This window comes from Hyla sarda, chromosome 5, assembly GCF_029499605.1.
Source record: "Hyla sarda isolate aHylSar1 chromosome 5, aHylSar1.hap1, whole genome shotgun sequence".
Classification (NCBI taxonomy): domain Eukaryota; kingdom Metazoa; phylum Chordata; class Amphibia; order Anura; family Hylidae; genus Hyla; species Hyla sarda.
Genome location: NC_079193.1, coordinates 218,812,787 through 218,840,322, shown reverse-complemented (window position 1 = coordinate 218,840,322; position 27,536 = coordinate 218,812,787).

Here is a 27,536-nt window from a genome sequence, read left to right as displayed (position 1 = left end):
CTTCGGGGAGGAGCAGGGACCCGGACCACTCGTCGTAACAAGCCTGGAGTTGGCGGCTGCAAGAGGAGACCATATAGTGGCTGAGCGACACAGCCTGGAGTTGGCGGCAGCAAGAGGAGACCATATAGTGGCTGAATGACATAGCCTGGACTTGACGGCAGCATGAGGAGACCATATAGTAGCTGAATGACACAGCCTGGAGTTGGCGACCGTATGAGGAGACCATTTAGTGGCTGAATGATACAGCATGGAGGTGGCGACAGCATGAGGAGACCATATAGTGGCTGAATGACCCAGCCTGGAGGTGGCAACAGCCTGACAAGACCATAGGGCCTCACAATTGAAAAAATGTAAGATATTTTTTAACATCAAAATTTAAAATTTCAAATAGATAACCTAAAAAGTTTTTTTTTTAATGTGCCAGCAGCATGAGGAGACCACATGGCGGTACAATGACACAGCCTGGAGGTGGCAGAAGCATGAGGACACAATATAGTGGCTGAATGACACAGCTTGTAGCTGGCGGCAGCATGAGGAGACCATATAGTGGCTGAATGACACAGCCTAGAGTTGGCGGCAGCAAGAGCAGACCATATAGTAGCTGAATGACACAGCCTGGAGTTGGCGGTAGCATGAGGAGACCATATAGTGGCTGAATCACAGCCTGGATGTGGCAGCAGTATGAGGAGAACATATGGTGGCAGAATGAGACAGCCTAGAGGTGGCATCACCAGCATCAGGAGCCCTAAAAGTGACCCAGTGACATAGTGGGGCGGTGGGTGGCAGTACCAGTACCCGGTGACGAAGGTGAGTGAAAAAAGGAGAACTTGACATCAGATGTGTGGCATCAGGCAGGTTGGCAGGATCGGAATAGTAGCTGACAGGTAGGCAGAAGAAAATGGTCTCTTTTGTAAAAGTGTTACTGTGCACAAGTAAGTATTGAGGATATGCATTAAGTGAAACAAATAAAGGAAAGATGTGCAAACACCATGTGCCACCTACGCCACCAAGTATTGATATGATGCAAAGACCTCTAAAAGGTGGAAGGGGACAATGTATGGTTTATTATAACCGGTGGGGGTAGAAACTTCCGCTATAAGGCCCTACTCTCACATTATTAATTCCTTTCATGGCAAGTGTTACTCACCCTAAAAAGGGCTGCCCCACACAGGAACCTCTCCCTATTTCCACCTGCCAGCAATGTTTGTAGGTGTAAATAGGGAGAGTTTGCTGTGTGGGGCCATTCTTTTTAGGGCGAGTAACACTTGCCAAGAAGAATTAATAATACGAGAGTAGGGCCTTACAGGGAAAGTGTTTACCCCCACCAGTTACAATCGACCATACATGTTCCCTTCCATCTTTTGTATTTTGCATCACATCAATACTTGGTGATGTAGGTGGCGCATGGTGTTTTTTGGACACCTTTCCTTTTGTTTGATTAAAAAAAAAATTTGGGTACATATATTTTATCCTAAGAAAAGTTAAGTTTTAGCTAATGCATATCCTCAATACTTACTTGACTTACTAACTGGGGAGCAGCACCTTAAACATGTTTTGCCCTATGCTTATTTTTGAAGTGTTTGTGTGGCACCATGGTCAATCTACTCTGATGCATCAGGCATTGGTGGGTGGAAATCCTTGCTAATCCATTCCTGATTCATCTACATTTTTCGTGTATAGACGAGTTCTCCTTGGGGTTGCTATGGCCCCTGCCGCACTAAACACCCGCTCTGATGGCACACTACTGGCAAAGCAGAACTGCTTTTTCAGGACAACTGCTTGTTGCGGCCACAAATCACATTTGGCTGCCCAGAAGTCCAGTGGACCTGCTGATTTAGGTCCTGCTCCAGGTCTACCTGCTGCTGATTGTTTCACTATGCGGGTGAAAAAAGCTACTCATCAGCGACTGTAAACTCAGGCTGCTGCTGATGGAGCTGGTAGTGCTCCTGAAACCCCACCCCACCCCTTCCCAGCAGCCATGGCAGCGGGAGGTGAGCGCAGAGGGCCCCTCAAGTCAAAACTGCAAGGGGATGGATGATGGTGCAGATTGACTGACTACTTAGGATGTAGTAGGTCAGTTTGTCCTCCCTCTCAGTGGGTGTAAAAATGGCCCCAATTTTGTGCTGGTAGCGAGGGTCCAATAAGGTGGAGAGCCAGAAGTCATCCCGCTGCCAAATGGAGACAATTCGGCTGTCACTACGCAAGCAAGTGACCATGCATCGTGCCATTTGTAAAAGTGACTCGGAGGGACTCCCTGCCTCCATCTCCACTGCATACTGCCGTGGTGTGTCTGGGTCCTCTGTCTCATCTTCTTCATAACCCTCTAGCTCCTCTGGCTGCTCCTGCTCCTCCTCTCCTGTCAGATGACTATAAAAACCGCCCATCTTGTGAAACCTAAACTGTGCTTCATTGTGCCCCTCCCCTCCTCCTCCTCCAATTCAGCCCCCTCAGGGCTGATGTGGCTGTGAGATGTAAGCACCACATCTCCTTTGCCCTGACCAGCCATCGTTTCCAACACGTGTTGTAAGAAATGAAGCAGTGGAATGACATTATTCATCCCATCATCCTGACTAATAAGGTGGCTTCCTCAAAGGGCCTAAGCAAACGGCAGGTGTCACGTATGAGCTGCCACTGGTTGATATTGAAGTTACACAGGGGAGTCCCCCTATCTGCTTGGATCCTCAAGAAATCGGTGATGGCTTTTCTCTGTTCATATAGTTGGTCCAACATATGGAGGGTGAAATTCCATTGTGTGGAGAAGTCGAAAATCAGACTGTATTGGGGGACACCGTTCTGACGCTGCAGCTCAAGGAGGGTGTTGTCACGATGCCGGCAGGCAGGTAGTGGATCCTCTTTGCCAGAGAGGGATTGGCGTGGACCGTGCTAGTGGATCGATTCTAAGTCACTACTGGTTTTCACCAGAGCCCGCCGCAAAGCGGGATGGTCTTGCTGCGGCGGTAGTGACCAGGTCGTATCCACTAGCAACGGCTCAACCTCTCTGACTGCTGAAGATAGGCGCGGTACAAGGGAGTAGACAGAAGCAAGGTCGGACGTAGCAGAAGGTCGGGGCAGGCAGCAAGGATCGTAGTCGGGGGCAACGGCAGGAGGTCTGGAACACAGGCTAGGAACACACAAGGAAACGCTTTCACTGGCACAATGGCAACAAGATCCGGCGAGGGAGTGAAGGGGAAGTGAGGTATAAATAGGGAGTGCACAGGTGAACACACTAATTGGAACCACTGCGCCAATCAGCGGCGCAGTGGCCCTTTAAATCGCAGAGACCCGGCGCGCGCGCGCCCTAGGGAGCGGGGCCGCGCGCGCCGGGACAGGACAGACGGAGAGCGAGTCAGGTACGGGAGCCGGGATGCGCATCGCGAGCGGGCGCTACCCGCATCGCGAATCGCATCCCGGCTGGAGACGGTATCGCAGCGCACCGGGTCAGTGGAGCTGCCCGGAGCGCTGCGGTAGCGAGAGAGAAGCGAGCGCTTCGGGGAGGAGCGGGGACCCGGAGCGCTCGGCGTAACAGTACCCCCCCCCCCTTGGGTCTCCCCCTCTTCTTAGAGCCTGAGAACCTGAGGAGCAGACTTTTGTCTAGGATGTTGTCCTCAGGTTCCCAGGATCTCTCTTCAGGTCCACAGCCCTCCCAATCCACCAAAAAGAACCTTTTTCCTCTGACCGTCTTGGAGGCCAGTATCTCTTTCACTGAGAAGACGTCAGAAGAACCGGAGACAGGAGTGGGAGAAACTAATTTGGGAGAGAAACGGTTGATGATGAGTGGTTTAAGAAGAGAGACATGAAAGGCATTAGGAATACGGAGAGAAGGAGGAAGAAGAAGTTTGTAAGAGACAGGATTAATTTGGCACAAGACTTTGAAAGGACCAAGATAGCGTGGACCCAGTTTGTAACTGGGGACACGAAAGCGGACATATTTAGCGGAGAGCCATACCTTGTCTCCGGGAGCAAAAATGGGGGGAGCTCTTCTTTTCTTATCGGCAAATTTTTTCATGCGAGATGAAGCCTGTAAAAGAGAATCTTGGGTCTCTTTCCATATGGTGGAAAGATCACGAGTCACTTCATCTACAGCGGGCAAACCAGAGGGCAAGGGAGTAGGGAGGGGGGGAAGAGGGTGACGGCCGTACACCACGAAAAATGGGGATTTGGAGGAAGATTCAGAGACTCTAAAGTTATACGAGAATTCGGCCCATGGTAGAAGATCTGCCCAATCATCCTGGCGGGAGGAAACAAAATGTCGTAAATAATCACCCAAGACCTGGTTAATTCTTTCTACTTGTCCATTGGATTGAGGATGATATGCAGAAGAAAAGTTTAATTTAATCTTGAGTTGTTTACAGAGAGCCCTCCAGAATTTTGACACGAATTGGACGCCTCTATCCGAGACTATCTGTGTGGGCAACCCGTGAAGACGAAAAATGTGTACAAAAAATTGTTTAGCCAACTGAGGCGCTGAAGGAAGACCAGGAAGAGGGATGAAATGTGCCATCTTGGAGAATCGATCAACGACCACCCAAACAACAGTGTTGCCACGGGATGGGGGTAGGTCTGTAATAAAATCCATACCAATCAGAGACCAAGGCTGTTCGGGGACAGGCAGAGGATGAAGAAAACCAGCGGGCTTCTGGCGAGGAGTCTTATCCCGGGCACAGACAGTGCAGGCTCGCACAAAGTCCACGACATCCGTCTCCAGAGTCGGCCACCAATAGAAGCGAGAGATGAGTTGCACAGATTTCTTGATGCCTGCATGACCTGCGAGATGGGAGGAGTGACCCCATTTGAGGATTCCGAGGCGTTGGCGTGGAGAGACGAAGGTCTTTCCTGGAGGAGTTTGCCTGATGGAGGCTGGAGAAGTGGAAATCAGGCAGTCAGGAGGAATGATGTGTTGCGGAGAGAGTTCAACTTCCGAGGCATCCGAGGAACGAGAGAGAGCATCGGCCCTAATGTTCTTATCGGCAGGCCGAAAGTGAATTTCAAAATTAAATCGGGCAAAGAACAGAGACCACCTGGCCTGGCGAGGATTCAGCCGTTGGGCAGACTGGAGATAGGAGAGGTTCTTGTGATCGGTGTAAATAATAACTGGAAATCTTGATCCCTCCAGCAGATGCCTCCATTCCTCAAGTGCTAATTTAATGGCTAGAAGCTCTCGATCCCCGATGGAGTAGTTACTCTCCGCCGGAGAGAAGGTCCTAGAAAAAAACCCACAAGTAACAGCATGCCCGGAAGAATTTTTTTGTAGAAGGACCGCTCCAGCTCCTACAGAGGAGGCATCAACCTCCAATAGGAAGGGTTTAGATGGGTCAGGTCTGGAGAGCACGGGAGCCGAAGAAAAGGCAGACTTGAGCCGTTTAAAGGCGTCTTCCGCTTGAGGAGGCCAAGACTTGGGATTGGCATTTTTTTTTTTGGTTAAAGCCACGATAGGGGCCACAACGGTAGAAAAATGTGGAATAAATTGCCTGTAATAATTGGCGAACCCCAAAAAACGTTGGATAGCACGGAGTCCGGAGGGGCGTGGCCAATCTAAGATGGCAGAGAGTTTGTCTGGATCCATTTGTAGTCCCTGGCCAGAGACCAAGTATCCTAGGAAAGGAAGAGATTGGCATTCAAACAGACATTTCTCTATCTTGGCATAAAGTTGATTGTCACGAAGTCTCTGAAGAACCATACGGACATGCTGGCGGTGTTCTTCTAGATTGGCAGAAAAAATCAGGATATCGTCCAGATATACAACAACACAGGAGTATAAGAGATCACGAAAAATTTCATTAACAAAGTCTTGGAAGACGGCAGGGGCGTTGCACAGGCCAAAGGGCATGACCAGATACTCAAAGTGTCCATCTCTAGTGTTAAATGCCGTTTTCCATTCATCCCCCTCTCTGATGCGGATGAGATTATAAGCACCTCTTAAGTCCAGTTTGGTAAAGATGTGGGCACCTTGGAGGCGATCAAAGAGTTCAGAGATGAGGGGTAGGGGGTAGCGATTCTTTACCGTGATTTTATTAAGACCGCGGTAGTCAATGCAAGGACGTAGAGAGCCATCTTTTTTGGACACAAAGAAAAATCCGGCTCCGGCAGGAGAGGATAAAGCCTTTTTTTAATTTTCCTGGATGTACTCCGACATAGCAAGAGTCTCTGGGGCGGACAGAGGATAGATTCTGCCCCGGGGTGGAGTAGTGCCCGGGAGGAGGTCAATAGGACAATCATAAGGCCTGTGAGGAGGTAGAGTCTCAGCTTGTTTTTTGCAAAAAACATCCGCAAAGTCCATATAGGCCTTAGGGAGACCGGTTACAGGGGGAACCACAGAGTCACGGCAAGGGGTACTGGGAACCGGTTTTAGGCAGTCCTTGAAACAAGAGGGCCCCCAACTCTTGATCTCCCCAGTGGACCAATCCAGGGTTGGGGAATGGAGTTGAAGCCAGGGTAGTCCAAGGAGGATTTCGGAAGTGCAATTGGGGAGGACCAAAAATTCAATCTTCTCGTGATGAGGTCCGATGCACATTAGAAGGGGCTCCGTGCGGAAACGTATGGTACAGTCCAATCTTTCATTGTTTACACAATTGATGTAGAGGGGTCTGGCGAGACTGGTCACTGGGATGTTGAACCTGTTGACGAGAGAGGCCAAAATGAAATTTCCTGCAGATCCGGAATCCAAGAAGGCCATAGTAGAGAAGGAGAAGGCAGAGGCAGATATCCGCACAGGCACAGTAAGACGTGGAGAAGCAGAGTAGACATCAAGGACTGTCTCACCTTTGTGCGGAGTCAGCGTACGTCTTTCCAGGCGGGGAGGACGGATAGGACAATCCTTCAGGAAGTGTTCGGTACTGGCACAGTACAGGCAGAGATTCTCCATGCGGCGTCGTGTCCTCTCTTGAGGTGTCAGGCGAGACCGGTCGACCTGCATAGCCTCCACGGCGGGAGGCACAGGAACGGATTGCAGGGGACCAGAGGAGAGAGGAGCCGGGGAGAAAAAACGCCTTGTGCGAACAAAGTCCATATCCTGGCGGAGCTCCTGACGCCTTTCGGAAAAACGCATGCCAATGCGAGTGGCAAGATGGATGAGTTCATGTAGGTTAGCAGGGATTTCTCGTGCGGCCAGAACATCTTTAATGTTGCTGGATAGGCCTTTTTTAAAGGTCGCGCAGAGGGCCTCATTATTCCAGGATAATTCTGAAGCAAGAGTACGGAATTGTACGGCGTACTCGCCAACGGAAGAATTACCCTGGACCAGGTTCAACAGGGCAGTCTCAGCAGAAGAGGCTCGGGCAGGTTCCTCAAAGACACTTCGAATTTCTGAGAAGAAGGAGTGTATAGAGGCAGTGACGGGGTCATTGCGGTCCCAGAGCGGTGTGGCCCATGACAGAGCTTTTCCAGACAGAAGGCTGACTACGAAAGCCACCTTAGACCTTTCAGTGGGAAACTGGTCCGACATCATCTCCAAGTGCAGGGAACATTGGGAAAGAAAGCCACGGCAGAATTTAGAGTCCCCATCAAATTTATCCGGCAAGGATAGTCGTAGACCAGAAGCGGCCACTCGCTGCGGAGGAGGTGCAGGAGCTGGCGGAGGAGATGATTGCTGAAGCTGTGGTAGTAGCTGCTGTAGCATCACGGTCAGTTGAGACAGCTGTTGGCCTTGTTGCGCTATCTGTTGTGACTGCTGGGCGACCACCGTGGTGAGGTCGGCGACAACTGGCAGAGGAACTTCAGCGGGATCCATGGCCGGATCTACTGTCACGATGCCGGCAGGCAGGTAGTGGATCCTCTTTGCCAGAGAGGGATTGGCGTGGACCGTGCTAGTGGATCGGTTCTAAGTCACTACTGGTTTTCACCAGAGCCCGCCGCAAAGCGGGATGGTCTTGCTGCGGCGGTAGTGACCAGGTCGTATCCACTAGCAACGGCTCAACCTCTCTGACTGCTGAAGATAGGCGCGGTACAAGGGAGTAGACAGAAGCAAGGTCGGACGTAGCAGAAGGTCGGGGCAGGCAGCAAGGATCGTAGTCGGGGGCAACGGCAGGAGGTCTGGAACACAGGCTAGGAACACACAAGGAAACGCTTTCACTGGCACAATGGCAACAAGATCCGGCGAGGGAGTGAAGGGGAAGTGAGGTATAAATAGGGAGTGCACAGGTGAACACACTAATTGGAACCACTGCGCCAATCAGCGGCGCAGTGGCCCTTTAAATCGCAGAGACCCGGCGCGCGCGCGCCCTAGGGAGCGGGGCCGCGCGCGCCGGGACAGGACAGACGGAGAGCGAGTCAGGTACGGGAGCCGGGATGCGCATCGCGAGCGGGCGCTACCCGCATCGCGAATCGCATCCCGGCTGGAGACGGTATCGCAGCGCACCGGGTCAGTGGAGCTGCCCGGAGCGCTGCGGTAGCGAGAGAGAAGCGAGCGCTCCGGGGAGGAGCGGGGACCCGGAGCGCTCGGCGTAACAGGTGTGCTTTGCGGTGTACGAGTGGCTGAAGTGCATGCAAAGTTTCCTTCCCATTTTAGGATGTCTTGCAGATGGGGGGAACACTTCAGGAAACACTTGACAACAAGATAGCACACGTGTGCCATGCAGGGCACATGTCTCAGGCTTCCTTGTCACAGTGCAGACAAGATGTTATTCACGTTATCAGTCACCATGGTTCCCATTTCCAGTTTTCATGGAGTAAGCAATGATTTGATTTCTTTATGAAGGACTTTTAGCAGTTCCCCCTTGTGTGACTCCGTTCGCCAAGGCAAATCATGTGAAAAACAGAGTGACATCACCGTGCCCTGCCCACATGGTATGCTGGAGGGACACTGAGACTTATCCGTGCAGTGGAGGCTGAGGAGACGAGGGAGGAGGAGGAGGCGGAGTCGCACACTGTCACAGGACCAACGGCCTGAGAGCGTGGAGGTGGAAGCGGCGTTACCTGTCCAAGTTGCTGTTGTGGCTGTGCAGGAACTACATTCACCCAGTGGGCTGTAAAGGACATGTATTGTCCCTGACCGAAGTTGCAGCTCCACACGTCGCCACTGCCGTTCACTTTGGTACACACCATTAGGCTCAAGAACTGGCCTACCTTCTGTTCCACAAAATTGTGCAGGGCTGGTACTGCCTTCTTCACAAAGAAATTATGGCTTGGGACTCTCCACCTCGGCTTGGCACAAGCCATCAGTTCTCTGAAAGGTGCAGAGTCCAAATCATGAAAAGGGAGGGACTGCAGCACTAGCAACTTGGACAGGAGCACATTCAGCTTCTACACCATTGGATGAGTGGGCGCATACTGTTGTCTCTTGGACATGGCTTCGCCGATGGATTGCTGGCGGAATGTCTGACTCGATGTAGGAGGAGCAGGAGCATCTGCAGCAACAGAAGATGGGTATGACACACAGCTCCCTTCGGCTGAGGTGGTGGAGCCTTGGCTGGCTGAAAGAGGGAGCGGCATGAAACTGGGTAATGCAGCAGGCTGGACCACCATATCAGAGCCATGGTTCTCCCAAGCCGCTTTATGGTGATGCTGCATATGTTGACGCAGGGCCATGGTGCCAACTTTGAGACCCTGGCCACGCTTTGCCTTCTGCCGACTCATCTTGCATGTGGCCAGGTTTACATCCTCCGGATACTTGATGAAAAACTGCCACACCGCCGAGTGACTGATTTTCCCATCAACAGTCTGCAGTGATTGATTGCTACTGCCGCCGACTCTAGGAACCCCTGTTCCACTACCTCCCGGGAAAGTAGGCTGCCGCAAAGTAGGTGGTCTCCCCCGGGCATGTTTGGCTCTTGACTTTACACTTCTGCATACATGCTGACTCCCAACCATGCTACCACCTTGCTGGCTCAGCTGCTGCCTCACGGGCAACCTGCAACTCTCTTCTCCTGATGATGATGATGATGAATGAAGCCCCTTCTGCACCCGGCTCCCAAGTATGATAGGCTTCATCATCATCGAATTGTGTCTGCACATCACTGATGTCCTCCTCAGATTCCTCAACAGTGTCTGCTTCAGGAGCCTGAACGCTCGCAACGCCACCTCTCACACCACTCTTCTCATAACTACTTGCCCACCTAGCGGAGGAAGTGGTGGATGTCTCCTCCACTTCTTGGCTGGGCAGTAGCTGCTGACTGTCCTCTCGTAGATCGTCCTCACTAAATTGTGGAGCTGCATAAGATACTTCTGTGGGGGAGGGAACAGCATAGGACAGAGGCAATGGGAGGACAGGGAGTGCTCCTGGGCCTTGCCAATCTGACACCCCAAGTTAACAGTCGGTGGGTTCCTCAGACACAACGTCTGTTAACTTGGGGTGTCAGATGTCACTTGTGATGAAGTGGATGACCGTGCTAACCAATTGATGACAGCAGATGGGTTGCCGGTCACTAGAGATATTGGGAGCTCAGGCCTCTCGCTGCGACTCCTGCTTCCACTCTCTCCTAGATTGCTGCGAACTCTGCCTGATGAACTTAGGCCTCTGCCACTCCCCTCTGCTCATCCTAGCACTACTCTGCCTGACATACTTAGTGCGTATATGAGGGGAGGACAATGCGCTACAGTACGCTTAAAACAGTATTTGTCTACAACACCAGCAGGTGTGTACTTTTGGCTGGCCTTTCACAGTATCTAGGCCCTTAAGACTTTAACAGGAGCAAAATGGTACACCACTTAGATGTACGTATGTGGTATGCACTTATGAGGGGAGGACAATGCACTCCAGTATGCTTAAAACAGTATTTGTCTACAACACCAGCAGGTGTGCACTTTTGGCTGGCCTTTCACAGTATCTAGGCCCTTAAGACTTTAACAGGAAAAAAAATGGTACACTACTTAGATGTACGCACAGGTTACACTTAATAGAGGACAATACACTTTTAGTGCTCTGCTCACCCTAACTGGCTGCCTACTATTAGCTTTTCAGTCATTGTACACACCAGTGCTGCAGCACACTGTCGCTGTGTACTACTACAAATTGCACTTTCTTTCTCAATCTCACTTCCTTCCCTATCAGTGCTTCTAAGCGGGATTTGGGCTTTAGGTGAATCGCTGCTGCAAAAATGCTTTTCTGTGCAACGCACACTGCTGTCTGTCCCTCTTTCTCTGCAATAGAGCACTGATGTGACTGGCTGCAAGATGGCTGCCGATTATATAGGGCTATAACATCACAGGGGTGGCTGGCTGCTGATAGGCTGCATGATGCATGTGATTCAGGGTCATCCCACCGACCCTTGTTCTGCCTTCCCAGGATTCCTTGCTCTCTGTCCTCACATGTGGATCCGCCATTTTAGACACCCGGCCCCTGGAGCCTGGACAGCATTAACCCCTTAAGGACCGTTTTTTTTTCCGTTTTTGCATTTTCGTTTTTTTCCTCCTTACCTTTAAAAATCATAACTCTTTCAATTTTGCACCTAAAAATCCATATGATGGCTTATTTTTTTGCTGCACCACCAATTCTACTTTGTAATGACGTCAGTCATTTTACCCAAAAATCTACGGTGAAATGGGAAAAAAAATCATTGTGAGACTAAATTGGGGGAAAAAAAACGCCATTTTGTAAATTTTGTGGGCTTCCGTTTCTACACAGTACATTTTTCGGTAAAAATTACACCTTCTCTTTATTCTGTAGGTCCATACAATTAAAATGATCCCCTACTTATATAGGTTTGATTTTGTCGCACTTCCGGAAAAAATCGACATGCAGGAAAATTTATACGTTCAAAATTGTCATATTCTGATCCCTATAACTTTTTTATTTTTCCGCGTATGGGGCAGTATAAGAGCTCTTTTTTTGTGCCGTGATCTGAATTTTTTGGCGGTATCATTTTTGCATTGATAGGACTTACTGATCATTTTTTTCATGTTATAAAAATTGACCAAAAATGCACTATTTTGGATTTGAAATTTCTTTGCGCGTACGCGTACGTGCAGTTTAATTAACAATATTTTTTTATAATTCGGACATTTCAGCATGCGGCAATACCACATATGTTTATTTTTATTCAAACGGTTGTTTTTGTTAATTGGAAAAGGGGGGTGATTCAAACTTTTATTAGGGAAGGTGTTAAATTATCTTTATTCCCTTTTTTTTTTTACTTTATGTTTTTGCAATGCTATAGCTCCCATAGGGAGCTATAACACTGCACACACTGATCTTTTACATTGATCAGTGGTTTCTCATAAGAAACCACTGATCGATGATTCTGGCGCTTGACTGCTCATGCCTGGATCTCAGGCACTGAGCAGTCATTCGGCGATCGGACAGCATGGAGGCAGATAGGACACTCCAGCTGTCATGTAAGCTGTCCGGGATACCGCGATTTCGTGGCGATCCCAAACAGCTCCCTGAGCTAACCAGCATGGTTTTACTTTCACTTTAAACTAAAGGGTTAATAGCGCGCGGCACCACGATCAGTGCTGCGCGCTATTAGCCACGGGTCCCGGCCGTTGGTAGAGTCCCGGCCCGGACCCGTGGCTAATAGCCCCAGCAGTGGGGCTGCCTGGTCGCTGGGTCGCTCCCCCTGTGGGCTTGATGTCTCGGAGGCAGTGGTTGCCACCCAGCACTATGCCAGTGTTAGGTTAGGGACCCACTTTGACTAGGTGGCCTTGATGTGGCTAGTGAGCTTGTACTTTTTTTGATCAAAATGTAAATTAACAACCTGTTAGTTTTTGAAATTATGCTGAGAAGCAAGTAGATCAAAATACAAATGGTGGATGTGCGGCTATGTTTTGTCTATTTTTGTTGTACATTTTTAGTCTAAGGGTATGTTCACACTACGGATTGTGAACGGAATCTCTGCTTGCAGAATTCAGCAAGCGCAGATACCATTTCCGCCGCTAAAAGGTCTCGCAGAAATCTATTCACACTGATGTCTATGTTCACAGTGTGAAATTCCGATCGTAGTGTGAACATACCCTAAATAAGCATTCTATGAGAGTCACCTGCTCATCATGATACTCCGGAAGTGCTTTGGTGCCACAATATCACTCTAACATCAATACAGTCATTGGGGAGATTTATCCGGTCTCTGGCGCGCGCCGGGCAGAGATCGGAACCGGATGCCTGCTGAAATCCTTCAGCAGGCATCCAGGGCAAACGCCGAGGGGGGCCATGTAGGCCCCCCATGTCGGCGATCGCCGCAAATCGCAAGGGAAATCGCCCTTGCGATCTGCGGCGATACCGGGCTGATCGGGTCTCTGGGACCCGACCGCCCGGTAATTTCGCATGATCCCGGCTGTCACAGACAGCCAGGACCATGCTGAAGTATAGGAGCGAGGTGGCAAGCCTGCCACCTCCTCCGATCTCCCTGCGATCTGTCGGTTAGTTAACCGACCAATCGCAGGGGGGGGGGGGGCGGTTACTTCCTCCCGTCCTGCCCGGCCCCTGAAAGTCCGGAGAGGACGGGAGAAAGACCGGAGGACGCTGCGGGGGACGGGGGAGTGCTGGGGACCGGCCCCGGTACTTACCTCGTCCCTGAAGACCCGGATCCCTGCGATGAAGACGGCGGCGGCGGCGACAGGTGAGTAGATCTTCAGCCACGGTCGGGCCCTTTACAGCAATGCACGTCGCCGTAAAGCGACATGCATTGCTGTATTGGGACCGTGTAAACTACAACTCCCAGCATGCCCAGACAGCCCTTGGCGTCTGGGCATGCTGGGAGTTGCAGTTTTGCAACATCTGGAGGTCCACAGTTTGGAGACCACTGTGCCCTTCCAGATGTTGCAAATCTACACATCCTCAGCATGCCCTTACTGTCCAGGCATGCTGGGAGTTGTAGTTCTGTAACATCTGGCCCTTCAGATGTTGCAGAACTACAACTCCCAGCATGCCTGGACAGTAAGGGCATACTGGGAGTTGTAGTTTTGCAACATCTGGAAGGGCACAGATTGAGAACCACTGTATTAGTGGTCTGCAAACTGTAGTCCTCCAGATGTTGCGAAACTACAACTCCAAGCATGCTGGGAGTTGTAGTTCGGCAACATCTGGCTCTAAAGATGTTGCCGAACTATTACTCCCAGCATGCTTGAGAATGCTGAGAGTTGTGGTTTTGCAACAACTGGTGGCACACTGGTTGGGAAACATTGTCTGTTTCCTAACTCAGTGTTACCCAACCCGTGTTCCTCCAGCTGTTGCAAAACTATAACTACCAGCATGCACTGATAGACTGTGCATGCTGGGAGTTGTAGTTTTGCAACAGCTGGAGGTCCCCCCCTGTGAATGTACAGGGTATAGTGGGCTTACAGTGAGTATCAGGCTGCAAGTTTGCAATGCAGCAAATTTTGCGCGGCAGCTCAAACTCGCTGTAACCCCCCGCCCATGTGACTGTACCCTAAAAACACTACACTACACTACCACAAAATAAAATAAAAAGTAAAAAACACTGCATATACACATACCCCTACACAGCCCCCCTCCCCAATAAAAATGAAAAACGTCTGGTACGCCACTGTTTCCAAAATGGAGCCTCCAGCTGTTACAAAACAACAACTCCCAGTATTGCTGGACAGCCGTTGACTGTCCAAGCATGCTGGGAGTTTTGCAACAGCTGGAGGCACCCTGTTTGGGAATCACTGGCGTAGAATACCCCTATGTCCACCCCTATGCAAATCCCTAATTTAGACCTCAAATGCGCATGGCGCTCTCACTTTGGAGCCCTGTCGTATTTCAAAGCAACAGTATAGGGTCACATATGGGGTATCGCCGTACTTGGGAGAAATTGCCTAACAAATTTTGGGGAGCTTTTTCTCCTTTCACCCCTTATGAAAATGTGAAGTTGAGGTCTACACCAGCATATTAGTGTAAAAAAATAAATTTTTTACACTAACATGCTGGTGTTGCCCTATACTTTTCATTTTGACAAGAGGTAAAAGGGAAAAAAGCCCCCAAAATTTGTAATGCAATTTCTCCCGACTACGGAGATACCCCATATGTGGGCGCAAAGTGCTCTGGGGGCGCACAACAAGGCCCAGAAGGGAGAGTGCGCCATGTACATTTGAGGTGATTTGCACAGGGGTGGCTGATTGTTACAGCGGTTTTGACAAACGCATAAAAAACTAAACTCCACATGTGACCCCATTTCGGAAACTACACCCCTCACGGAATGTAATGAGGGGTCCAGTGAGAATTTACCCCCCACTGGTGTCTGACAGATCTTTGGAACAGTGGGCTGTGCAAATTAAAAATGTTGTACAGACCACTGTTCCAAAGATCTGACAGACACCAGTGGGGGTAAATGCTCACTGTACCCCTTGTTACGTTCCTCAAGGGGTCTAGTTTCCAAAATGGTATGCCATGTGGGGGTTACTTTGCTGTCCTGGCACCATAGGGGCTTCCTAAATGCGAAGTGCCCCCCGAGCAAAATTTGCTCTCAAAAAGCCAAATATGACTCCTTCTCTTCTGAGCATTGTAGTTCGCTCGTAGTGCACTTCAGGTCAACTTATGGGGTACCTCCATACTCAGAAGAGATGGGGTTTCAAATTTTGGGGGGTATTTTTTGCTATTAACCCTTGCAAAAATGTGAAATTTGGGGGGAAACACACATTTTAATGAATTATTTTTTTTTTTTTTACGTATGCAAAAGTCGTGAAACCCGTGTGGGGTATTAAGGCTCACTTTATTCCTTGTTACGTTCCTCAAGGGGTCTTGTTTCCAAAATGGTATGGCATGTGTTTTTTTTTTTGCTGTTCTGGCACCATAGGGGCTTCCTAAATGCAACATGCCCCCCAAAAACCATTTCAGAAAAATATACTCTCCAAAATCCCCTTGTCACTCCTTCGGTTCTGGAGATACCCCATATGTGGGCGCAAAGTGCTCTGGGGGCGCACAACAAGGCCCAGAAGGGAGAGTGCGCCATGTACATTTGAGGTGATTTGCACAGGGGTGGCTGATTGTTACAGCGGTTTTGACAAACGCATAAAAAACTAAACTCCACATGTGACCCCATTTCGGAAACTACACCCCTCACGGAATGTAATGAGGGGTCCAGTGAGAATTTACCCCCCACTGGTGTCTGACAGATCTTTGGAACAGTGGGCTGTGCAAATTAAAAATGTTGTACAGACCACTGTTCCAAAGATCTGACAGACACCAGTGGGGGTAAATGCTCACTGTACCCCTTGTTACGTTCCTCAAGGGGTCTAGTTTCCAAAATGGTATGCCATGTGGGGGTTACTTTGCTGTCCTGGCACCATAGGGGCTTCCTAAATGCGAAGTGCCCCCCGAGCAAAATTTGCTCTCAAAAAGCCAAATATGACTCCTTCTCTTCTGAGCATTGTAGTTCGCTCGTAGTGCACTTCAGGTCAACTTATGGGGTACCTCCATACTCAGAAGAGATGGGGTTTCAAATTTTGGGGGGTATTTTTTGCTATTAACCCTTGCAAAAATGTGAAATTTGGGGGGAAACACACATTTTAATGAATTATTTTTTTTTTTTTTACGTATGCAAAAGTCGTGAAACCCGTGTGGGGTATTAAGGCTCACTTTATTCCTTGTTACGTTCCTCAAGGGGTCTTGTTTCCAAAATGGTATGGCATGTGTTTTTTTTTTTGCTGTTCTGGCACCATAGGGGCTTCCTAAATGCAACATGCCCCCCAAAAACCATTTCAGAAAAATATACTCTCCAAAATCCCCTTGTCACTCCTTCGGTTCTGAGCCCTCTACTGCGCCCGCCGAACACTTTACATAGACATATGAGGTATGTGCTTACTCGAGAGAAATTGGGCTACAAATATAAGTATACATTTTCTCCTTTTACCCCTCGTAAAAATTCAAAAATTGGGTCTACAAGAACATGCGAGTGTAAAAAATGAAGATTGTGAATTTTCTCCTTCACTTTCCTGCTATTCCTGTGAAACACCTAAAGGGTTAAAAGGCTGACCGAATATCATTTTGTATACTTTGGGGGGTGCAGTTTTTATAATGGGGTCATTTGTGGGGTATTTCTAAGATGAAGACCCTTCAAATCCACTTCAAACCTGAACTGGTCCCTGAAAAATAGTGAGTTTGGAAATTTTGTGAAAAATTGGAAAATTGTTGCTGAACTTTGAAGCCCTCTGGTGTCTTCCATAAGTAAAAATTAATCAATTTTATGATGCAAACATAAAGTAGACATATTGTATATGTGAATAAAAAATTAAAATATTTTGAATATCCATTTTCCTTACAAACAGAGAGCTTCAAAGTTAGAAAAATGCAAAATTTTCAAATTTTTCATACAATTTTCAAATTTTTCACCAAGAAAGGATGCAAGTTACAAATTTTTTTTACCACTATGTTAAAGTAGAATATGTCACGAAAAAACAATCTCGGAATCAGATTGATAACTAAAAGCATTCCAGAGTTATTAATGTTTAAAGTGACAGTGGTCAGATGTTCAAAAAATGGCCGGGTCCTAAGGTGTAAAATGGCTGGGTCCTTAAGAGGTTAAGGGGGCATGACAGGAAGTGTGGCTTCTGCAATATCAGATTAATATCAATTTACACTACAGAGGTAACTAAAATATATGCTAGCTTGAAGCTAGCATAGATTTCAAAAGCACGGCGCATGGACAACTTCAATGCCTGATTTATTTAGAAGTGTGCGTCTCTGAATAAATCAGGGCAATAGAAAGCAGTGCGCGTTCATATTAAGACTAGTATTCAAAACCGCATACAATAAACAGCGTGGATGGTGCATGTTAGAAGAAAGGCTTAAAAAAGAAGTATCATGGACAAAAACTTAAGTTTTAGATTGCGGAAGGTATGAGTGATGCGGTCCCCCGCGATCTTCTATATGGGGCCCTGGCTCTTTTCCACAGCGGTGCGTCATGACCCCCGCCCCAAGCGGGGGCCATGACGCCCCCCCTCTATATAGCTCTATTGGAGAGCCAAAGCTCTCCCATAGGGCTATATGGAGGGGGTGTGGTGGCCCCTGCTTCAGATAGGGGTTGTGACACGTCGCTGTGGAGAGCTGGGGCTCCAAACAGGAGGGGGATACTTCTCCTTTAACCCCTTAAGGACCCAGCCATTTTACACCTCAGGACCCGGCCATTTTTTGCACATCTGACCACTGTCACTTTAAACATTAATAACTCTGGAATGCTTTTAGTTATCATTCTGATTCCGAGATTGTTTTTTCGTGACATATTCTACTTTAACATAGTGGTAAAATTTTGTGGTAACTTGCATCCTTTCTTGGTGAAAAATCCCCAAATTTTATGAAAAATTTGAAAATTTTGCATTTTTCTAACTTTGAAGCTCTCTGCTTGTAAGGAAAATGGATATTCCGAATAAATTTTTTTTTTATTCACATATACAATATGTCTACTTTATATTTGCATCATAAAATTGACGTGTTTTTACTTTTGGAAGACATCAGAGGGCTTCAAAGTTCAGCAGCAATTTTCCAATTTTTCACAAAATTTCCAAACTCACAATTTTTCATGGACCAGTTCAGGTTTGAAGTGGATTTGAAGGGTCTTCATTTTAGAAATACCCCACAAATGACCCCATTATAAAAACTGCACCCCCCAAAGTATTCAAAATGACATTCAGTCCGCGTTTTAACCCTTTAGGTGTTTCACAGGAATAACAGCAAAGTGAAGGAGAAAATTCACAATCTCCATTTTTTACACTCGCATGTTCTTGTAGACCCAATTTTTGAATTTTTACAAGGGGAAAAAGGAGAAAATGTATACTTATATTTGTAGCCCAATTTCTCTCGAGTAAGCATATACCTCATATGTCTATGTAAAGTGTTCGACGGGCGCAGTAGAGGGCTCAGAAGCGAAGGAGCGACAAGGGGATTTTGGAGAGTACGTTTTTTTGAAATGGTTTTTGGGGGGCATGTTGCATTTAGGAAGCCCCTATGGTGCCAGAACAGCAAAAATCCCCCACATGGCATACCATTTTGGAAACTAGACCCCTTGAGGTACGTAACAAGGAATAAAGTGAGCCTTAATACCCCACAGGTGTTTCACGACTTTTGCATATGTAAAAAAAATTTAAAAAAAAATTCACTAAAATGTGTGTTTCCCCCCAAATTTCACATTTTTGCAAGGGTTAATAGCAGAAAATACCCCCCAAACATTGTAACCCCATCTCTTCTGAGTATGAAGGTACCCCATAAGTTGACCTGAGGTGTACTATGGGTGAAGTACAATGCTCAGAAGAGAAGGAGTCATATTTGGCTTTTTGAGAGCAAATTTTGCTCGGGGGCATGTCGCATTTAGGAAGCCCCTATGGTGCCAGGACAGCAAAAAAAAAAACACATGGCATACCATTTTGGAAACTAGACCCCTCGGGGAACGTAACAAGAAATAAAGTGAGCCTTAATACCCCACAGGGGTTTCACGACTTTTGCATACGTAAAAAAAAAATAAAAAAAAATCACTAAAAGGTGTGTTTCCCCCCCAAATTTCACATTTTTGCAAGGGTTAATAGCAGAAAATACCCCCCAAAATTTGTAACCACATCTCTTCTGAGTATGGAGGTACCCCAAAAGTTGACCTGAAGTGCACTACGGGCGAACTACAATGCTCAGAAGAGAAGGAGTCATATTTGGCTTTTTGAGAGCAAATTTTGCTCGGGGGGCATGTCGCATTTAGGAAGCCCCTATGGTGCCAGGACAGCAAAATAACCCCCACATGGCATACCATTTTGGAAACTAAACCCCTTGAGGAACGTAAGAAGGCGTAAAGTGAGCATTTACCCCCCACTGGTGTCTGTCATATCTTTGGAACAGTGGGCTGTACAACATTTTTAATTTGCACAGCCCACTGTTCCAAAGATCCGTCAGACACCTGTGGGGGGTAAATTCTCACTGCACCCCTTATTACATTACGTGAGGGGTGTAGTTTCCGAAATGGGGTCACATGTGGGGTTTTTTTTTTTTTTGCATTTGTCAAAACCGCTGTAACAATCAGCCACCCCTGTGCAAATCACCTCAAATGTACATGGCGCACTCTCCCTTCTGGGCCTTGTTGTGCGCCCCCAGAGCAGTTTGTGCCCACATATGGGGTATCTCCGTACTCGGGAGAAATTGCGTTACAAATTTTGGGGGCTTTTTTCCCCTTTACCTCTTGTCAAAATGAAAAGTATAGGGCAACACCAGCATGTTAGTGTAAAAAGTTTATTTTTTTTACACTAACATGCTGGTGTAGACCCCAACTTCACCTTTTCATAAGGGGTGAAAGGAGAAAAAGCCCCCCAAGATTTGTTAGTCAATTTCTCCCGAGTACGGCGATACCCCATATGTGACCCTAAACTGTTGCCTTGAAATACGACAGGGCTCCGAAGTGAGAGCGCCATGGGCATTTGAGGCCTGAATTAGGGATTTGCATAGGGGTGGACATAGGGGTATTCTACGCCAGTGATTCCCAAACAGGGTGCCTCCAGCTGTTGCAAAACTCCCAGCATGCCTGGACAGTCAACGGCTGTCCGGCAATACTGGGAGTTGTTGTTTTGCAACAGCTGGAGGCTCCATTTTGGAAAGAGTGGCATACCAGGTGTTTTTCATTTTTATTGGGGAGGGAGGGGGGCTGTGTAGGGGTATGTGTATATGTAGTGTTTTTTACTTTTTATTTTATTTTGTGGTAGTGTAGTGTAGTGTTTTTAGGGTACAGTCACACGGGCGGGGGGGTTACAGCGAGTTTGAGCTGCCGCGCAAAATTTGCTGCATTGCAAACTTGCAGCCCGATACTCACTGTAAGCCCCTGCCCATGTGAGTGTACCCTGTACATTCACAGGGGGGGGACCTCCAGCTGTTGCAAAACTACTACTCCCAGCATGCCTGAGAATGTTTGGAAGTTGTGGTTTTGCAACAGCTGGAGGCACACGGGTTGGGAAACACTGAGTTAGGAAACAATGTTTCCCAACCAGTGTGCCTCCAGCTGTTGCAAAACCACAACTCCCAAACATTCTCAGGCATGCTGGGAGTAGTAGTTCGGCAACATCTTTAGAGCCAGATGTTGCCGAACTACAACTCCCAGCATGCTTGGAGTTGTAGTTTTGCAACATCTGGAGGACTAGTTTGCAGACCACTAATACAGTGGTTCCCAATCTGTGCCCTTCCAGATGTTGCTAAACTACAACTCCCAGTATGCCAAAACTGTCCAGGCATGCTGGGAGTTGTAGTTCTGCAACATCTGAAGGGCCAGATGTTACAGAACTACAACTCCCAGCATGCCTGGACAGTAAGGGCATGCTGAGGATGTGTAGTTTTGCAACATCTGGAAGGGCACAGTGGTCCAAAAACTGTGGACCTCCAGATGTTGCAAAACTGCAACTCCCAGCATGCCCAGACGCCAAGGGCTGTCTGGGCATGCTGGGAGTTGTAGTTTACAGGGTCCTATTACAGCAATGCATGTCGCTTTACGGCGACGTGCATTGCTGTAAAGGGCCCGACCGCGGCTGAAGATCTACTCACCTGTCGCCGCCGCCATCTTCCTCGCCGGGATCCGGGTCTTCAGGGACGAGGTAAGTACCGGGGCTGGTCCCCAGCACTCCCCCGTCCCCCGCCGCGTCCTCCGGTCTTCCTCCCGTCCTCTCCGGACTTTCAGGGGCCGGGCAGGACGGGAGGAAGTAACCGCCCCCCCCTCCTGCGATTGGTCGGTTAACTAACCGACAGATCGCAGGGGGATCGGAGGAGGTGGCAGGCTTGCCACCTCGCTCCGATACTTCAGCATGGTCCTGGCTGTCTATGACAGCCGGGATCATGCGAAATTACCGGGCGGTCGGGTCCCAGAGACCCGATCAGCCCGGTATCGCCGCAGATCGCAAGGGCGATTTCCCTTGCGATTTGCGGCGATCGCCGACATGGGGGGCCTACATGGCCCCCCTCGGCGTTTGCCCTGGATGCCTGCTGAAGGATTTCAGCAGGCATCCAGTTCCGATCTCTGCCCGGCGAGCGGCAGAGACCGGAAAACGCCAGGACGTACGGGGACGTCCTGGGTCCTTAAGGCCCAGGGTGCGGGGACGTCCCCGTACGTCCTGGGTCCTTAAGAGGTTAAATTACTTCTATTCAAAAATCTTCATCCTTCCAATAATTATCAGCTACTGAAGTTGAGTTGTTCTTTTTTCTTTATCTGGCAACAGTGCAGGACCTCCGCCCCAGCAAAGGTGCACAACTGCACTTGGGGTTGAGTTTTCCTGCTATAACCATGTTCATGCAAATATAAGCCGTTATGTCTTTGCTTAAGGCTTATACTAATGCACCCTTTTATCTTGCTGGGTAGCATTAGGGTTTCACCTGTGAGGCCTGCTACAAATGAACCAACCAGGGGTGGGGCTTGTAGTTTGTCTACTTCCTCCCATTGTATGTGTGCTTAGATTCACACTGGAGGTGACTGAGGAGCAATCTGCAAGTCGGGCCTATGGCTGCTGTAATTTGGTTCCTGGTTTTATTTATCTGGCCAGATAGGTTAGTTGATAGGACCCGCACCATTTGAGAAACCCTGGCGTGGTGTGCGGGCTCAAGTGTGTCCTTCATATAAGGATATACTGGCTAATGTCTCAATTTTACATCAGTTTTGTGGGTTAGCTAATGTCATTGTTTACTGAGCACCTTATATCACCTTAGATCACATCAATGTAAGCAACAGTGCTCTCTGCTGACATCTCTGCTTGTCTCGGAAACTGCACAGAGGCAGAACAGAAGAGGTTTGCTATGGGGATTTGCTTTACTCTGGACAGTTCCCAAGACAGGTGTCATCAGAGAACACTTAGACAGAAAAGAACAACTCAACTTCAGCATAAGTACTGAAAGGATTAACATTTTGTAATAGAAGACATTTACAAATCTGTTTAACTTTCTTGTCACGATTCGGCTGGCTGGAGGTGGATCCTCTGTGCCAGAGAGGGATTGGCGTGGACCGTGTTGGTGGACCGGTTCTAAGTTGCTACTGGTATTCACCAGAGCCCGCCGCAAAGCGGGATGGTCTTGCAGCGGCGGTAGCAACCAGGTCGTATCCACCAGCAACGGCTCAACCTCTCTGACTGCTGAAGATAGGCGCGGTACAAGGGAGTAGACAAGAGCAAGGTCGGACGTAGCAGAAGGTCAGGGCAGGCAGCAAGGATCGTAGTCAGGGGCAACGGCAGGAGGTCTGGAACACAGGCTAGGAACACACAAGGGAACGCTTTCACTGGCACAATGGCAACAAGATCCGGCGAGGGAGTGCAGGGGAAGTGAGGTATAAGTAGGGAGTGCACAGGTGAGAATACTGATTAGGCCTGCTGCGCCAATCAGTGGCGCAGCGGCCCTTTAAATGGCAGAGACCCGGCGCGCGCGCGCCCTAAGGAGCGGGGCCGCGCGCGCCGGGACAACACAGACGGGGAACGGGTCAGGTACGGGAGCCGAGATGCGCATCGCGAGCGGGCGCGTCCCGCATCGCGAATCGCATCCCGGCTGGGAGTAATATCGCAGCGCACCCGGTCAGCAGGTCTGACCGGGGCGCTGCAAATGAGAGAACGCTGCGAGCGCTCCGGGGAGAAGCGGGGACCCGGAGCGCTCGGCGTAACAGTACCCCCCCCCCCCTTGGGTCTCCCCCTCTTTTTGGAGCCTGAGAACCTGAGGACAAGACTTTTGTCCAGGATGTTGTCCTCAGGTTCCCAGGATCTCTCCTCAGGGCCGCAATTCTCCCAGTCGACCAAGAAGAATCTTTTACCTCTGACCGTCTTGGATGCTAGAATCTCCTTCACAGAAAAGACGTCAGAAGATCCGGAAACTGGAGTGGGAGAAACAACTTTGGGAGAGAAGCGGTTAAGGATGAGTGGTTTAAGGAGAGAGACATGGAAGGCATTGGGAATATGGAGAGAAGGAGGAAGAAGGAGTTTGTAAGAGACAGGGTTGATCTGGCACTTGATTTTGAAAGGACCAAGATAGCGTGGTCCCAGTTTATAACTGGGGACACGAAAGCGGACATATTTAGCGGAGAGCCATACCTTGTCTCCGGGAGCAAAAATGGGGGGAGTTCTTCTTTTTTTATCAGCAAATCTTTTCATCCGGGATGAAGCCTGTAAAAGAGAATTTTGGGTCTCTTTCCATATGGTGGAAAGATCACGAGTCACTTCATCCACAGCGGGCAAACCAGAGGGCAAGGGAGTAGGGAGGGGAGGAAGAGGGTGACGGTCGTACACCACGAAAAATGGGGATTTAGCAGAAGATTCGGAGACTCTGAAGTTGTATGAGAATTCGGCCCATGGTAGAAGATCTGCCCAGTCATCCTGGCGGGAGGAAACAAAATGCCGTAAATAGTCACCCAGGACCTGATTAACTCTTTCTACTTGCCCATTGGATTGGGGATGATAAGAAGAAGAGAAGTTTAATTTGATCTTGAGCTGTTTACAGAGGACCCTCCAGAATTTAGACACGAATTGGACGCCTCTATCTGAGACGATATGCGTGGGCAAACCGTGAAGGCGAAAAAGGTGTACAAAAAATTGCTTTGCCAACTGAGGCGCTGAAGGAAGACCAGGAAGAGGAATAAAATGTGCCATCTTGGAAAATCGATCAACGACCACCCAAACAACTGTGTTGCCACGGGATGAGGGCAAGTCCGTAATAAAGTCCATACCAATCTGTGACCAAGGCTGTTCAGGAACAGGCAGAGGATGAAGGAGACCAGCAGGCTTCTGGCGAGGAGTCTTATCCCGGGCACAGACAGTACAGGCCCGCACAAAATCAATAACATCAGTCTCCAGAGTCGGCCACCAATAAAATCGAGAGATGAGTTGCAAGGATTTTTTGATGCCCACATGGCCTGCGAGGTGGGAGGAGTGTCCCCATTTGAGAATCCCGAGACGCTGGCGTGGAGAAACGAATGTCTTCCCTGGAGGAGTTTGCCTGATGGAAGCTGGAGAAGTGGAGATCAGACAGTCCGGAGGAATGATGTGTTGCGGAGAGACCTCTACTTCAGAGGCATCAGAAGAACGAGAGAGGGCATCGGCCCTAATGTTCTTGTCAGCAGGGCGAAAATGGATTTCAAAGTTAAAACGGGCAAAGAACAACGACCACCTAGCCTGGCGAGGGTTCAGTCGTTGGGCAGACTGGAGATAGGAGAGATTCTTGTGATCAGTGTATATGATAACTGGAAATTTTGATCCCTCCAGCAGGTGCCTCCATTCCTCAAGCGCCAATTTAATGGCCAGTAGTTCTCGATCCCCGATGGAATAGTTTCTCTCCGCCGGGGAGAAGGTCCTAGAAAAAAAACCACAAGTCACAGCATGCCCGGAAGAATTTTTTTGTAGAAGGACAGCTCCAGCTCCCACTGAGGAGGCATCTACCTCCAATAGGAAGGGTTTAGATGGGTCAGGTCTGGAGAGCACGGGAGCGCAAGAAAAGGCAGACTTGAGATGTTTAAATGCGTCTTCCGCTTGGGGGGACCAGGACTTGGGATTGGCATTTTTCTTGGTTAAAGCCACAATAGGAGCCACAATAGTGGAAAAGTGTGGAATAAACTGTCTGTAATAATTGGCGAACCCCAAAAAACGTTGGATAGCACGGAGTCCGGAGGGGCGTGGCCAATCTAAGACGGCAGAGAGTTTATCTGGGTCCATTTGTAGTCCCTGGCCAGAGACCAAGTATCCTAGGAAAGGAAGAGATTGACATTCAAAGAGACATTTCTCCATTTTGGCATAAAGTTGATTGTCACGAAGTCTCTGAAGAACCATGCGGACATGCTGGCGGTGTTCTTCTAAGTTGGCAGATAAAATCAGAATATCGTCCAGATAAACCACAACACAGGAATATAGGAGATCACGAAAAATTTCATTAACAAAGTCTTGGAAGACGGCAGGGGCGTTGCATAGGCCAAAGGGCATGACCAGATACTCAAAGTGTCCATCTCTGGTGTTAAATGCGGTCTTCCATTCGTCCCCCTCCCTGATGCGGATGAGATTATAAGCACCTCTTAAGTCCAGTTTGGTAAAGATGTGGGCACCTTGTAAGCGATCAAAGAGTTCCGAGATAAGAGGTAAGGGGTAGCGTTTTTTTACCGTGATTTTATTAAGTCCGCGGTAATCAATACAAGGACGTAGGGAGCCATCTTTTTTGGACACAAAAAAAAATCCAGCTCCGGCAGGAGAGGAGGACTTGCGGATAAACCCCTTTTTTAAATTCTCCTGGATGTACTCCGACATGGCAAGAGTCTCTGGAGCAGACAGAGGATAGATTCTGCCCCGGGGTGGGGTAGTACCCGGGAGGAGGTCAATAGGACAGTCATAAGGCCTGTGAGGAGGCAAAGTCTCAGCTTGCTTTTTGCAAAAAACGTCAGAATAGTCCATATAAGCCTTAGGAAGACCGGATACAGGGGGAACCACAGGGTCACGGCAAGGAGTACTGGGAACCGATTTAAGACAGTCCTTGTGACAAGAAGTACCCCAGTTCTTGATTTCTCCTGTGGACCAATCAAGGGTTGGGGAATGGCGTTGAAGCCACGGTAATCCAAGAAGAATTTCAGAAGTGCAGTTGGAGAGGACCAAAAATTCAATTTTTTCGTGATGAGGTCCGATGCACATTAGGAGAGGTTCCGTGCGGTAACGCACGGTACAATCCAATCTTTCATTGTTAACAGAATTGATGTAGAGGGGTCTGGCGAGACTGGTCACCGGGATGTTGAACCTGTTGATGAGAGAGGCCAAAATAAAATTTCCTGCAGATCCGGAATCCAAGAAGGCCATAGTAGAGAAGGAGAAGGTAGAGGCAGATATCCGCACAGGCACAGTAAGGCATGGAGAAGCAGAGTAGACATCAAGAACTGTCTCATCTTTGTGCGGAGTCAGCATACGTCTCTCCAGGCGGGGAGGACGGATAGGACAATCTTTCAAGAAGTGTTCGGTACCGGCACAGTACAGGCATAGGTTCTCCATGCGGCGTCGTGTCCTCTCTTGAGGTGTCAAGCGAGACCGGTCAACTTGCATAGCCTCCACGGCGGGAGGCACAGGAACGGATTGCAGAGGACCAGAGGAGAGAGGAGCCGGGGAGAGAAACCGCCTCGTGCGAACAAAGTCCATATCCTGGCGGAGCTCCTGACGCCTTTCGGAAAAACGCATGTCAATGCGGGTGGCAAGATGAATAAGTTCATGCAGGTTAGCAGGAATTTCTCGTGCGGCCAGCACATCTTTAATGTTGCTGGATAGGCCTTTTTTAAAGGTCGCGCAGAGGGCCTCATTATTCCAGGATAATTCGGAGACAAGAGTACGGAATTGGATGGCGTACTTGCCAACAGAAGAATTACCCTGGACCAGGTTCAGCAGGGCAGTCTCAGCAGAAGAGGCTCGGGCAGGTTCCTCAAAGACACTTCGGATCTCCGTGAAGAAGGAGTGTACAGAGGCAGTGACAGGGTCATTGCGGTCCCAGAGCGGTGTGGCCCATGACAGAGCTTTCCCAGACAGAAGGCTGACTACGAAAGCCACCTTAGACCTTTCAGTTGGAAACTGGTCCGACATCATCTCCAAGTGCAGGGAACATTGCGAAAGAAAGCCGTGGCAAAACTTAGAGTCCCCATCAAATTTATCCGGCAAGGATAATCGTAAGCCGGAAGCGGCCACTCGCTGCGGAGGAGGTGCAGGAGCTGGCGGAGGAGATTGTTGCT